The sequence below is a fragment of the Haliaeetus albicilla genome, unplaced genomic scaffold, assembly GCF_947461875.1.
Source record: "Haliaeetus albicilla unplaced genomic scaffold, bHalAlb1.1 scaffold_34, whole genome shotgun sequence".
In the NCBI taxonomy this organism is placed as follows: Eukaryota; Metazoa; Chordata; class Aves; order Accipitriformes; family Accipitridae; genus Haliaeetus; species Haliaeetus albicilla.
Window position 1 is genome coordinate 1,098,578 of NW_027212433.1, and position 16,091 is coordinate 1,114,668.

The following is a 16,091-nucleotide window of genomic DNA, read 5'->3' on the forward strand; positions in this document are numbered from 1 at the left end:
GGAAGGAAGAAAACAACAGCTATTCTATTCATGATTTCCTGCTGCTGCATGAGTGCCTGAACTGGCAGGATAACATCTTCTTCCACCCAGGTGTGCCAGAAAGGGAATGCTGCACACATCAGTTACTGAATTAAATTAAATAGATGCAAGTAAGAAGTTCATAAACTGATCTCTAAATCACTGCCATTTTGTGGATAGGCAAGGTCAGAGTCTCCATCCCTGTATTTCGTTTCATCTACAGGCTTGGAGTCCATTTGACTCTCACTTAAAAGTTATTCCTGATTTCACTCTTGAACTGAACAACGGGGAAACAAAAACGGACTTCTTGCATCCCTAGCCCCATGGTTACTTGCAACGAATGGTAAAAGGATGGTCACAGTGCACGTTTTTAGGGTTTTATCTGCCATTTGACAACACTTCCAGTTACCCACTGGTCAGATAAACACTAACATTAGACACTGCGTAGAGGTCTGGCTTATCAGAGCTATCGCTCCTCTGTCATTGGGTCTTCTTGTCCACAGCTTTTGTAGAGCCACAGCAAAACAGCCCTCTTCTCTCCCGTTGCATATACGTAATGGGCAGCTACACTCATCAGCTAGTCACAGACCTGTGGCACATGAAAGAGGAGCTGGGCATGACCTTCAGCATCAAAATCACCCGCCTCCATGCTCAGAGCGGTGTGGCAGCCCGCCCCCCTCACTGAGGAGCGAGGCTCTGCAAGCCAACACAGAGAGAGGGGAATGCGCTGCCTCCTATCATGGACGCTACCCTCACACCGTCATCAGTTTTAATTGTGATTCTCCTGCAGCAGCATGAACTACTCCTATCAAAGAGGTAATGACAACAACAAAACTTTTGAAACCAACTTCCTGTATTCTACACGAGAGTGAAAAATGCGTGCTTTCCTCCAAACGATGCTGCTTGGTTTTTTCTTCCTCCTCCTTTTTCCCCCCTTTTTGCTTAGTATTCAGCTGTGGGTTTTGCATCTCCTCAGAGATGAGCACAACATAGCGGGTTCCTCACTGGACCTGTTCATGACAAACTTCACTGCCAGTTTCTAATGCTTCTTCTAGCAGCTAAGTTTTGTCCCTCAGTATGGTTTCAGGCTTCCCACCTGGCTGAGTTGTTGCAGTGTCTTCATAGGTCTCAACCTACGATATTGCCCTGGAAGGACCAAAACTCCCACTTGCTGACACTAGAGAGGAAACTTGCAGTCTGTGCCAGGCCACAAATCCTCCTCTCCTATCAGGGTAAAAAAAAGCAGGTACTTGGTACCACACGCCCTGCTTTTCCAACATATGCCACCTTTTTCAGGCTTCTCACAGAGCACAGCACTTGAAGAAGGAAGACAATCCGGGGCTGAGTTATCCTGCAGGACCACCAGCATCTCTCAGCAGGATCCTGGCCTGACATTCATGAAATGGTCCAGGGCTCTCCCTACCTACACATGCACTCACACAGAAAACCATCCATCTACTCTCATTCCTCATTTTCCTTTCCATGGCATTCCCATTTTTGCTGTCACAAACTAGGTATCCCAAGGACAGTGTTGCAAGGAAGGTCCTTGGCAAAGCTGGTTCCTTACACGACTCTTTGGTAAGGACTATGACAAACCACTGAACAGGCATGTAAAAAACACAAAGCACGTGATTCTGAAAATCATGCATTACCATTTTTCTATCCATTTTTTTCATGCTGCTTTGCAGTGTACATTTTCATATTGTGTTTTAACAGTGAGATTGATTTAATTGGCAATTGTTTATCTAATATTGCTAGTCTCCTACGTTATTACTATTTTTACAGGCATCAAAAAATGCTGATGAAAATGTTTTAAAGTTGAAAGAACACCCACAATAGAAGAAAGTTCCAAAATCACCTGAGAAATTTCCAAGGTTTACTTTCTTCCTCAGAAATACAACAAAATAATAATGATTTTCATTGCAATTTCATTTAACTGAAGTCTGTTTTCTACCTTGTGAAATGGGAAATAAGTACACCGTTATTCTCTGTGTTAACATACTACTTCCAATTAGCTGTACCTTTATATTAAGTTTAGCTACGAGACATTTACTTGCATGCTTCTAAATATACAGTTGGGTTATTTCATTTTATAATCCATGCTGCCTGGAAACTACAAAGCCAGAATTTTTTTTCTTTTTTTTTCGTACAGAAGAGTTTCATTTTAAGAATATATGACCAAGAAGAATGAAGCCGAGAAGAAGAAGTTTCAGGAAATGGGTATAAAATGAACTCAGCGATCCTCTCTCAACTCTCCATTGGTTCTATTGAGATGATCTTCTCAAAGCCGCTTTGCAGGCTAAGTTGGCCATATGTCCATACTGCCTAGGCTGCAGCAAGGCACCAGCCTTTGTTCAACAAGCAGTAACGCTTTGAAAATAGCGGGCTTCTGATGCACTTTCCAGTTGGCACTCATATGTAGTTTGGATGCATCTTCTGGACGCAAGCCACCTGAAGCATCGCTAGTCAATGTACCCCTGGAGAAGAGGCATAGCCCAAAACACTGTAGTTACATGGCCAGGTCAGCATGATGCTATAGCCAGTGTGGCCCAGAAAACTAGAGGCAACGATGCCTCACCGTAACCAGTCATGATGTCATCTCAACACGGGCACCAAGCAAGGAGGTTGCTGATCAGGTAACTGCCACTGGGCTTCACAAGACTAAACTAACACCTGGGTCTTGACTGCTTACAAGTTCGGGACAGACAAAAGCCCTAAAACACGCAGAAATCGTAGACCTGATCAGCGACACTAGCATAAATGGAATGCTTATGGCAGTCATCCCAGGAAAATGCTAAGTGCCACACAAATGGACACTATCCTCCAGTAGATGCTACACAACAGGGAACCCGTGGACATGCCCAGCCCAGCCAAGGATGGCCTTCTGTCAGAAAGCGACTGTTAGTTTCATCGCTAAGTCGAGGACAAGCCAGATGGCTGTAGTTTCACACACCTGCACGCTCCAATGCTGACATTGAACAGGCTGGTGCCAAGCGAGGAAGGCCACAAGGTAATGCGAGTTTAGTGCAGGCAGAGGATGATGACCACCACCCTCTCCTCCTGGACTGGGCAGCTCATCCCAGACCTGGCACTACTCCAGACTTTCTGCCAGCTCAGTTAGCCCACAGCCCAGTCCTGCAAATCCAGTCCTGCCAAGGGATGCTGGTGTCACTCTGTCAGAAACAGCCTGAGGTGACAGGCCTTGGTTCAGTAAGAATTGCAAAAAAAACAAACCCAAAACCAACAACAACAACAACAAAATCACAGAAAATCTCACGATGCAACAACATAAAACTGGCACAGGAGCTAGACCCCTGCATGTGAACCAGCTGGTTATCCATGACCACGAGGAGGTCACCTCAGCTCTCTTACCTGCAGCTCTAGCTGTCCCGCACAAAACAGCTGAACCCCTCCTGCCTTTCCTGTCTTGTTAGTAACATCCCACTGAAAAATAATCTCTCCGTGGTCACCAGAGAACAGCCAAGGAGGACACGGGGCAGAGCCACTTACAAAGGTAACAGTGAGGTGGCCCTGGGGTCTGCATGGTTACAGAGAAGTCAAGTATGGCACAAATGCTCTCCAAGACTAGGCAGACCCTAGTCAGGTGCTGTGGAATAGGAAGGATCCCTCGCAGCACTCAGCCTTTCTGTACTGGGAATGTCAAACAGCATGAACATGGGTGCAGTTGTCTAGCCAGAGCTACAGCCATGGGGACTTACTCTACAAATTGCACATACTTGGCCCTCAAAAGCCAGCATTTTGTCTCAGAGTTCAACAAAGCCACTGTTTATCTCAATGTGGTCACATAGCAAACCTGTTTCTTTCACCTCCTCTCCACAAAATATCTCCTGTTCAAAAAAAAAAAAACCACCACAGATGGTCGCTGTTCATGCTACCCATCCGAAATTTTGAGTCAAGTTAGCTTTTGGTGCTTTGTTTCTATCACCAGAGTCCTTGAAATTCCCACAGAAGTATGAAGGCACTCAGAAGAGAACAGAGAACTGGTTGATTGATTACCTTGCTCTCCATCTGAATTGCACTCCATTAGCTAATGCCATTCAGCTTGTGACATCTTAGTTGCCTTAGGCATATACTGGTACAGCCCTGCTAAAGGCAGGTGCTCTGATAAAACTGCACGGATAAAACTGGCAGAGAATCTGCTCTCACATCTGAGGCCATGCCTGGGCCAACAAAACCAAACAAAACCAGAGAATTTTAGAAGCCAGCTACTGAAAGGATTTAACAGGTAGTTCCCAAGAAAGTGTCTGTGGACAGAGGAGTGTCACTAAGATGACTTCACCTTTGACAAGACAAAGGAAAAGTAGAATCACATTTTGCACATCAATAGACACACAAATTCAGCAATTGAAAGATTAATTGCTTATTTGCTTTCCTATCACTTTGTCTTATCTCAGGGCTGGAGGAAATACACTAGAAAATTTCCCATGTAGTATTTTAGGCCAAGTTCTCTGTTGACATCAACATTAGTAGAGAGTACTGGTTACAAATAGATGCCACCTTAGTCTAGTATCTCTGCAAAGATCAAAATTTAAGCAGTATTTCTTAAGACCTAGAGAAAGCTCAGCAGGACCCCCAGAAATGCTTCTGCAGAAGCAACAAGCAGCAACCTCTGCGACCAGGCTTTGATTCAAAACAGATCAAAGCATTTGGCTGACCCTAGAAATAAACTAATGCTTTCTAAGGCTACAGATAATCTCACTAAGACCATTACCCAACTCACAATGAACTGATAAAAAAGTTTTCACTGCTTCTCTATGGAAGTTGTCTCTGTCATTTGCACTTCCCCTCCCTCCTTAGAGGAAACTTGTTCAGACAAATTTAAATTACACTTGCAGACCTGTATTAGTATCTCGTCACATGAGTTTCTTCTTTCCTATCATCTGAGCTGTCAACTCAGTGCCACTTTTCTTCCAGGACTGGGAGATGAAGCTTGCCTTTTAATAAACTTCTCTATGGAACACTCAACTCACAAAACACTCCGTTTACAGAGGAAAAAAGTTAAAATATGTTATCCTGGTTTGTCTCAAACACAGATGGAGAAACGCTCCAGAGAAAAATCCCAGCTGTCAATCTGCACTGCAGACCTCTACTTCGTACTGATGTTAGAGGGAGTTCCACCCAGCAGATGTGTGCAGACAATGCAACAAAAATCTGCAATGCAGACAACAGATCCGCAATGCGGATCAGACGCTAGGATTTTACTCACAGGGTGATAATTCAGCTTCGCTGTTCCCACTACAGAATCACAGAAATGCTGAGGCTGGAGGGGGCCTCTGGAGATCAGCTAGTCCAACCCCCTTGCTCAAAGCAGCGTCAGCTACAGCAGGTTGCCCAGGACTCTGTCCCATCATGTTCTGAATATCTCCAAGGATGGAGATTCCACAACTTCTCTGGACAACCTCTGCCAGGGTCTGGCTACCCCTCCCAGTAAAAAAAACCCCAAAACCAAAAAAAATCCAACCCAAAAACCATTTAAAAAAAAAAAAAAAGAGCTGCTTCTTATGTTTGAATGGTATTTCCTGAATTTCCATTTTTGCCCTCTGCCTCTTGGCCTATCACTGGGCACTACCGAGAAGAGCCTGGCCCCATCTTGTGTGCTCCCTTCTGTCAGGTATTTATATTGATAAGCTTCCCCCAAGCCTTCTCGCCTCCAGCCTGAGCAGTCCCAGCTCTCCTGGCCTCCCCTTCTATGTCAGATGCTCCAGTCTCTTCATCTTCTTCATGGTCCTTTGCTGGACTCTTTCCAGTACGTCCCTGTCTCTCTTGCACTGCGGAATCCAGAACTGGACCCACCACTCCACATGTGGCCTCACCAGTGCTGAGCAGAGCAGAAGATGGACCTGCTGGTGATGCTCTTCCTAATGCCACCCAGGATGCTGTTGGCCGCCACCTTTGCTGCAAGGTCACATTGCCAGCTCATGGTCTAAGTTGTTGTCCACCAGGACACCAAGCTTCTTCTCAGCAAAGCTGCTTTCCAGTCAGTCAGCCCCCAGCACATACTGGGGCGTGGGGTTTTTCCCTGCCGCGGAGCAGGACTTTGTGCCTCCCCTTGCTGAACTGCATGAGGTTCCTCTCAGCCCAGTTCTCCAGCCTGTGGAGGTCCCTCTGGATGGCAACACGCCCAACAGGTCTACCAACCACAGCCCCTCTTTGGGGGGGGGGGGTTGGGGGGGTGTGGGTGTGTGTGTTCATCTACAAACTTGCTGAGGGTGCGCTGTGCCCCATCATCCGGGTCATTAATGTTAAACAGCACAAACCACAGTTGTATAGACCATAACACAGCCATGCTGGGGCACGGGCGACCGGGGCAGAAACCAATCTGTGTAAAATAGATTGAATCAATTTCTGCTATTATAAAATTTTCATTCATTATTGTACTGCTGCTTCAAAAAGTATGACATATAGAAGATGACAAATCTGAGTTTAACCTCAATTCAGAAAAAATGAAATGAGTTTGGAAAAAAGAGAGCAATACGGCTGATATTCTGCTGCAGCACAAAACTAAGGAGCCTGTATTCTGTTGATACCAACCAGCAGGTTTTGTAAGAAATTAAGACACTTTTGCTAGCAGAAGAGCTGATGTATCAGCATAACACAATTATTTATATTACATAATGAATTATAAAGCAGAAAAGCACTAAGCACATTTTTTTTTCTGAGAACTAATGCAATGAGCAAACACGCAAAGCCCAAGCAACACAAAGAAAACCTACATGTCAGCTCATGGCTTGCCAACACCATCCTCAGGTGCTCAGAAAGTGCCGTGGCTACATTAGAATCAGCATTAAAGCAGTGGAGAAAAAAGGTCAACAGTTAAAGGCCATACTGATTCCAAGTCTGCAAGCTTCACGGAGTTTTTGTGAAAGCCAGTGGGCATTCCGCAGACGGGAATTTGCTGTATCTAGCCCAGGCCACTTTGACTAACACATCATTCAACAGCATCGCTCATGATTCAGCAAAAACACTCTGCCAAGTTTAGCAGACTTCTAACATTAATCCACAAAGAGGCACCTTTCAGTGCACGAGCACTGCTTTGAAATACCAAGCCACACACTCACCTGCAGTAAATCAGTATAACTCCACAGAAGTCAACTGAGTTTTATGCCAATTTACACCAATTTTGGCCCACCCCATTTACACTACTACACTCTCTCATTCTTTTACTCAAGTACTGCAGACATTGCAGGTAATCACATTAGAAGCAACGTTAAAACTCTTTAGGAAGCAAAGAAACTCTCACAAGGAGGTACAGTGCCAGAAGAGGAATCCAACTTTCTCAACATCTTCAGAATGAATCTGAGTATTACTTTATTTGAGTAATACTGTTTGGAATTAGGGCAGACTTATTTGTAACTGCTACAAGCAGCCGGTAGGATAACAAGCATCTTTTTGATTCAGGAGCAGATACTACTGGTGACAATTACATGACAAAAATCAGCCTTGAGGTTCCAAGTACTGCAAAGAGAAATGTTACCTTCTTCTTAGAAACTCCAACTACAGATGCTCACGCTGATCTAAATGCTGCTTGCGCACATCATTTAAGAGGAAGCAAAAGAAGCTTCTGAGAGCTTTCCTGTTTACAAGAAATGCTCTTCAGTAGCTCTCATTTAAAAGAAACACAACTTCAGGTCTAGCCCTTTCTCAGCTGAGCTGAGAGAAAAGTTGCTCTGACAAGGAACTGCAAGAGCTCACATGAAAGAAGAGACAGATCAAAGCTACATACATAACAGAAGGAAGCCCTGGGCACAAATGGGGACCCAAAGCCCACATTCCTGGGTCAATTGCCACACCTCAGAATAAAGGCCTTTCCACCAAAACAAGATACAAGATTGCTCCTTGCCAGAGGACTGGTGCTGCACTGACAGCAAATTTAAACTACAGGCCTGGTTTCAAAACAACCAGAGTCAATTTATAAAGTTTAGATCCATTTATAAAGTTCACATGGAAACCAGCTAACACATGATAGCTTTAGCAGTCTTGCTGTGAACACTTCAGTAGATTCAGATCCAAAAATTATTACAACTACAAATAAATGTCCCAATCCGCAAACTACAGGCACAGCGGCTCTGACATCAGCATGTGCTGAGTACTCAGATGGATAGTGTGATAATTTCCAAATCAGACCTTTCTATTACATAAAAGAGTTTCTAGAAGTTGCCAGTTGGCAGCCTAACAGGCAAAAACCAGATAAAGAACAGCCATTAGCAAGTTAGGTGGGTAAGGGGTGTTGACACTTCACGGCAGCTTACCTACACCTTGCTATCTATCTGCAAAGGCACTGCTAGGCTGGGCTTTAGAATTTCTGGCAAAAGAATCTCCAGCAAAATACAGCAGTTACCAAAAATCATTCTGCATGGGGAGGCAAACCAGACAAAACCTTCATCAGAAAGCACAGGGTCAAAAGAGAGATACACAGAGCAGGGGGGGCAAACAGGGGACTCCAAGCAACCCATAGCTGGGAGTCATAGCATTCCTGGGGGAACCAACAATTCAATCCATTGGATGCATGACACCTGCAACAGCTATGGGGACTTCCAATGTGTCCCAGGGAAAGGTTTAGCATAGATTCTCTCCTGGGTTTCATCAAAAAAACAAATCTCAAATTGATCTTTCAAGCCATAAATGGCTAGTGTTTTCCCAAGACGGAACACAGTTTTCTCTCCAGATCTGATTGTCATACTCAATTAACTGGAGCTAAGTATCCCTTTTTCCTCCTCCTTCAAAGCTCTTCACACGAAGAAGAAACGCAGGACGCTAGCAAAGATTAAGCTCTTATCCATCAGCCTTAAGATTATTTTGGGTCATTGCATGATTGCTATTGTTGTTATTCCCTTCAAAATATTCCTGAACTCTTACTTGCAGGTTTTGTGGTCTCAAAACCAAACCAAATCTGTCCTTGATTGGATTGGATCTGGAGAATGTTTTACCACATCCTTTAGGAAAGCATCACAGTACAACGTACCACGTAACTTCATTGCCATCAGCCAGCCATTTAAAAGCAGATGAAACTGTATAGGAATTTCCTTTGGAGTGCCTTCTTAAGGCTTCTTGCTTATGCAAATTAAAGAACTCAAAGCTTCAGCAATTCATCAAAGACACTTAGCTCAGCTCATCACACTCTCTCCGACTGCCAAGACTAAGAAAGCCACTATCCCATTTTCTCATTGGGAATCAAAGATACACCATGACAGCCTTAATTCAATAACAGGATGAGCAACTTATGGACCACAGGACATGCACAGACTGCCAGGACAATAAATCTCTTCCAGAGCCCGCATTCCCCTCCTCCCAAGTGCCCTTCAAGGGCAAGCTGCAGGCTGGAGGAATAGGCCAGGTGGCCACCAGCCCCTTTCCAGTGCTATTCTGCCTGAAAACCCAGCTGCTCCTCCCCATTAGGTGACACGCCAGGACACTCAGTTCACAGCAGGAAACCCTCGACCTCTGCATGTGCACAGAAAGACCACGCTGGGTGTCACCACATGCCAAGAGGCCAGGGGGTCATGGCATAGAATTCACTTAATCTACCCGAATAAGATATGTGGTCCACTCCACCAGGGTGATTACACACGATTTATAGCATAACAGTAGTGACAAGAGTACCTTTCATTAGCAGCACTTCGAGTACTCAAAGCTGCAGCACAAGCTGTGACTGGTTTCTTAGGCACTTGTGCTTTACATCTTTCCTACCTTCCCCACAGCAACACATTCTCTGATCTGCTGTGTCTCCCGCTGCTCTGCTCTCCTTGGGCTTTTCCTCCAAACAGCGCCCTGCCTGCTTGTGTGGTCACATATGGCGCCTCGTTCACAGCTACAGATGTGCTGATTACATAGAGAGGATGTTAGCACTGCTCAGCCAGACAGCAACTCTGGGAAGTCAGCTTCTCTCTCTCCTATCCATTCCTTCACCGGGACCCTTTCTTATCCTACCATCAGTTTTCACAAAGCAGAGAGGAACTAAATGCCTGTCCTGGTTTCAGCTGGGATAGAGTTAACTATCTTCCTAGTAGCTGGTACAGTGCTAGGTTTTGAGTTCAGTATGCAAAGAACCTTGATAACACTGATGTTTGCAGTTGTTCCTAAGTAGCATTTAGACTAAAGTCCAGGATTTTTCAGCTTCTCATGCCCAGCCAGCGAGAAAGCTGGAGGGGCACAAGAAGCTGGCACAGGACACAGCCAGGGCACCTGACCCAAACTGGCCAACAGGCTATTCCATACCATGCGACGTCCCATCTAGTATAGGAACTGGGGAGGGAAATCGCTGCTCAGGGACTAGCTGGGTGTCGATCGGCGGGTGGTGAGCGATTGCACTGCGCATCATTTGTACATTCCAATCCTTTTATTATTGCTGTTGTCATTTTATTAGTATTATCATTATTAGTCTCTTCCTTTCTGTTCTAGTAAACCGTTCTTATCTCAACCCACGAGTTTTACTTCTTTTCCCAATTTTCTCCCCCATCCCACTGGAGGGGGGGGCGGGGAGTGAGTGAGCGGCTGCGTGGTGCTTAGTTGCTGGCTGGGGTTAAACCACAACAATACCTTTGAGATGTCTACCATTCTGTTAAGCTACTGATCAAGTTCAGCTATGCTTAAGAACTTAACGGGAAGGCTGACTGAGAGATATACAGCAATTTCCTTTGGAAAAGGATAGCCAGTTTTCCTTAGGAAACCAGGCTAAAAATTATGTCAACAGGAATTGCAAGGCATTCCAGTTTGATATTAGTATGTAGAGGCTTTTCATCGCTCATGGTGGAGACAACTAAATAGTGCATTCTTAAACACTTCCTTATCAGAATAAAGGCTATCCTTAAATTAGTGTCTTCTCCTATATGTAACTCCCTGATCATATACAGTTTCTTCTGAAAAGGAAGGAAGACTGGGCTAGCAACTTCGGTAAGCCAAGCAACTAAGCACAGACCCAGGAACAGCCTTGTATACCCACAGGAGTGCCGCACGGACATTTGAGACTCACGGGGTTGGAGAGGTATGTAGCGTTTGCCACATATCAGGGTGCCACGATTAGATCACTGATCACCCCCAGACCAGGGAAAGAGACAGATAACACACACAGTGTGAGCGCCAACTTCCGCCTTTTATTGCGCAGTCAATTCCTTTTACACTAACAAGGGTAGGCGGGATTACAGATACGTCATAAGGCTGCGACTAACCCTCTAACTTTCCGTGACATCGCGAGATCTTCCGAACGCCAAACCCTACAGAGGTATACCACCATCTGGATTTAAAAATATGTTTGTCCTCTGTGTGTGGTGGGGGTACCGTAGTCCATGTCAAGGACTGGGGGTGATCTGCATGCTTACAAAGACAGACCTGGAAGCCTTGCACAACTGCAAAACAAATGCTCAGAGTTTATTATGGTACCAGATTCACGTGACGTACGTCAGGCGGAGAAGGGTGGTCAAGGACAGGCATGGGGCAGTCCTCAAAGCAGGACTTCTTTACTACCAGGACTTTGTTTAGCCATGGAGCTTCAGCTCAAACTCTCATTCCCATTTTGGAAGTGGATTTCTTCCCTGCCTTTCCGAGGCACAGCTCTGTTAGGACACCCACAGTCCATCTGAATTTCTCAACTTGGGTCTTTTCATGTGTCTGATATTTACAGGGACAGAATCTCTGGCTTTGCTTGCCATCAATAATTCATCTATCCTATGAAGAACAAGAAGACTGGGACACCAAAAAAAACCCCAACCCAAAAGACAGAGAAGTCCATTTCTCTTTCAACCGCCTGAAAAAACACTTGCCTCCTGCACCTCTGTGCATATACCCAAAGAGAGAGAGAATGCAGCCTTTGAACAGTAACTGGGATAAATCTTTCTCCTCTGATCATTCCCCCTCTGACTCATAAGTCTCAATCTACCAAGAAAATAGTGCACAGCTCTCACAAAGCATGACATGCACCTAGAAGGGAGGCACAATTAAAAGAAGAGACAAGACAGACAAACGATATGGGAGCCATTTCCTTAATGAACAGAACACTTTTCCCTTCTTATTCGTCATAAGGACTACCAATAAATAACAGGAAGAAGCAACAGGTTTGAATACAACACCGATGAATTTAAGTTTAATGCAAGTAAAGTGCCTTATAACAAGTCTGGATTGAAAAAGATGTTGAGAAGGGTGGTTTTCAGAGAGACTGCTTACATTTTAATGTTTAGCGAGACCTGAATCTGCAGTAGATGGGTACAAAAAACAATGAGAAAACGTCTTTTTTTTTTTTTTTTTTTTAAACAAGTTAGGGCAAGTGAGATTGATCTATCATTTTTGCGTGTTCTTTAAAAAAAACAAGAAGAAAATCCAAATGAAAAAGGCAATAAACAAATACTGAGACCTGGCAGGGAAGGCGGGCTTTATTCTACCCCACGACTAGCCCTCAACTCTGCGGTTCTTCTGCGGTCATGCTCACAGCTCTCCCGCATAGCATCACCTCCCTCTCTGATTTTCAGACCTCACATACTAGCTTAGGTAGCTACAGCCAAGCTTCGGTGCTGCCCAGAGAGTGTCAAAACGTGAGAGGTGCTCAAGGAGTCCTGTAGGTCCCTCTCCACCAGGTCACTAGAGATGCGCTCTTGCTAGGACTCAGGCAAGGTAGGGGGAAGGCTGGCTCATACCCCTTATTCCCACTGAAGCCACCTTGACCCACATGATTGAGCCTCGTGGGCTGACTCCCAGCACGTGCTGCTGTGACTGAAGTTTTCGCATTTGGAGCGCTGCAGGATCCTCTCTTTCCTGTCGATCAAATGGCCAGTCGCTGGCACGAGCAACAGTTTACATCACTCACAACCAAACCCGAAATACAGGAAGATTAGCTGCCAGGGTGATTTAAGACTCCCAAAGCAGAACAGAACCAGATAAGGAAAGCAAAGCAAACCATCCTTGGAAAGATAAAGAAACTTTGCAGCTGACACAGGAAAAGCAGCTAGTAAGGTAAGCAGGGGTGTTACCAGTCTCAAGCTAAAAGTATTTTGAAAGGTGACAGCAATTAAGAACCCATGCAAGCCTTGAGCTTAAAAACACTCTGACCTTGAAGGAACTCAATCTGCCTTGCTGGTTCCCAGGACATATGGCCTCAGTAACAGAGGATATACATCCCTTCCTAGTTCAGTATAGCTACATAGGTATCCCATAAGGCTTGTCTGGTACAGGACTTTGCCTCACCTGCTGACTGTTCAGCTGCCTGCTACCCTGGCTGATCACTTTGGAATCACTGCTGCCCTAAGCCCCCACGTGCTAGATGGAGCCAGCTGGACTACTCCACGATTCCAGACCAACTTCAGCTGTCACACAGGCCCTGGACCAGGATGGCAGGTTGCACTGAACATTTTGTCTCAGACGAGCATCTCCACTCCTCCCTGGATGTCACCGACACCTTGTACCATGGGATCTCTCCTGCCACAAGATCCAGCACAGCCATTACATCCCATAAGCACCACCACAGTCATATACCCCAATCCAGTGCCCCAGGTCTTCGGACTCAAAAGAACAGCCCGTCTCTCCCGTACATCAAAACCAATCAACTCTAGCAGAAATGATGACGTCTTGGACACATCGAGTTTTCAGCTGGAACAGTGCCACCCTGGTGAATTGCTTCACTCCAGGCAGCAGTCTGGGAACAAATGCAGCAGTTTCTCTCCTGTCCTCCAATATAAAGCACTTCCACAAACTTCTAGGTGGTATTGGCAGAACAGCACCCAAACTGTCCCTCATTTCTCTGCTCCCTCTGCTGGGTGCCAGCCCAGCATTATCAAAACGCCTGCTTGGGTAGCGCTGCCAGGCAGCAGCACACAGAAGCTAAAGCAGGCTGTAAAGTTACTACACAGTCTCCCAAAGAGCTCAGTAATTACCACTGTTAATTCTTACCAAGACCAATAGCACCACTACTCTTTACAGGGACCAAGCAGATCAAAAAGCAGATCCGGGAAGAGAGCTTCTGAGTTACAGGCTTCAGTGTCAGCAACCGCTGACATCTCCAGCCAACAGCCAGATCACGCAGCCCTGCCAAGGCCGTACGCCCACCACCTAATATTCCACACTGGCATCAGTCCACAGCCACTGCCAACGATTGTACGTACATGGATGCTGATCCACGCACAGCTATTCAAAAAGAAAGGGATCACAGTCCCTGTAATTGTGAACTTGCATCTTGGTGCAAAGAAAGACAGCCGATATATCGGGTTTGTTGCATAAAGTGTGGGCCAAGAAGCTCATCACTTCTATGTATCTCATGATACTTTTTTCCCTTGTCAAAAGGGGATAATCCACCATTCTCCATATTCCACTGTATTTTCAAATGTAATTCAAGTTGGGGCCTCCCCTGCCTTTACTAGGCAAATAGACTAAATGCCAGTGAGAATGGATTTTAAATCTACATTTTAAGCACTGGAGTAGCAGAACTAGTCAAGACACAAAATTACTTACAACTGCTCGCTCACTGCAATATTCCAAACAAGATGATACTACAAACTCTTTCAACTCTCTCTTTAGAAAGGTAATCAGCCTTGTTTAGACCAATCTGGTGCTGGTTCTTGGTATCTTCAGAAAAGAGACAGTAAAATAATTGTATAAGACAATCAAGACCCATCAGAACACTTTTTCATTAGGGAGGGATCACGCACTAGACTTATGCCAGGTATAGAGAGGGGGTTGGTTTCATCTGGGTTTTGCTTTACATCTTACAGATGGATTATTACCGCAGGAAAAGTACAACCGAAATGAGTGAAATAGTCACATTCCTCCTTCCATAAGGTTTAAATGCGTTTCAAGCTCATATCTGGAAGCGGAACAAAATCAAACATAGATCTCCTCCTAATTTTCCAAGCTACAGAACAGTAAGTACCGCACAGTAGAAAACAAGATCTAATAGAAGAGGTGGCAGCTGGGATTTCATGCTGCTTGTATGTATTCACATAAAAAGACATGCAATCACAAGCAAGCGTCACTCATCTGACACTGGAGAGGCATTCTCTCTCTAGCTGTGCATGGAAGGGATAGTTTCGCCATACACTGCTCCAACAGCAGTGAATCACAACTAGTAAGGGAGTCGCTGCTTTTTAGAGTTCGTAGCAGTCACGTTCGAAAGCAAGGCCTGGTTTTTCTCTCTGTAAAACCAGTTCATGCAAGCCCAACGTGGCCCCACGCACCCCCTGAGATTCAGCCACCAGATTCCCAATTAAGACATGCTGAACTGGACAACTTGGAAAGCACATTTCAGTCCCCAAAAGGCAACAGGGTAGCAAGATCTTCCACTAGTGTCTACTAAACAAGAAACAAGGAAAGCCCATGCTTGCCAGGCAATCACTTACCCTCAGACACACCAGGCAAACTCTGTCACGGAAGCACTTGAAGATCACCACCCACAGAAGACCTTGATGAATCAAACATGCAGCCCATCATACAAAAGATGCTACTGCTTCCTAAGCCCCAGTTTGCACCATAATATCAACAAGATCCCAAACTCAGTAAAAACACCACAGTGTTTTTATTTTCTCGCGTCTTTAGACAGTAATTGCAACGTACCCTCTTCTCTTCCACTCCCCCGCACAGCTCAAGCGCACATGGGGCTTCCTTTCTTTATGAAACTAGACAATTAAAATCTACTTTGTAACAACAATTTGTTTGGATTCCCATCTATAAAAGCCTCCAAAAATGCCACACTGTACAGTAATTGCTCTACTGGTGAAATACAAAGGTTCGGTAATGTTTATAAAGCCACTTAAACTGCATGAGCAAAACTATTTTGCTTAATTACATTTTCCAACCCTTCACGCTATATACAAGCTCACTTCTTCCAAGAGTCACCCCTACTCACATGATCAAATCATGCCACTTGAAACGCTCTGACATTATCTTGGCATATAAAAAGGTTGAAATTATCGTGACAACGGCAACCTAAGGACTGCAGATACCCAGAATCTGGTATGAGAAGTGAAAGCTGAAAAAGAGTTAGATCTCTTGAAATTACACATTTGAAATACCAGAGACACAAAGCGTTTAAAAGCCATTCAATACCACGGCTCACCATAAAACCATAAAAGGTTCTG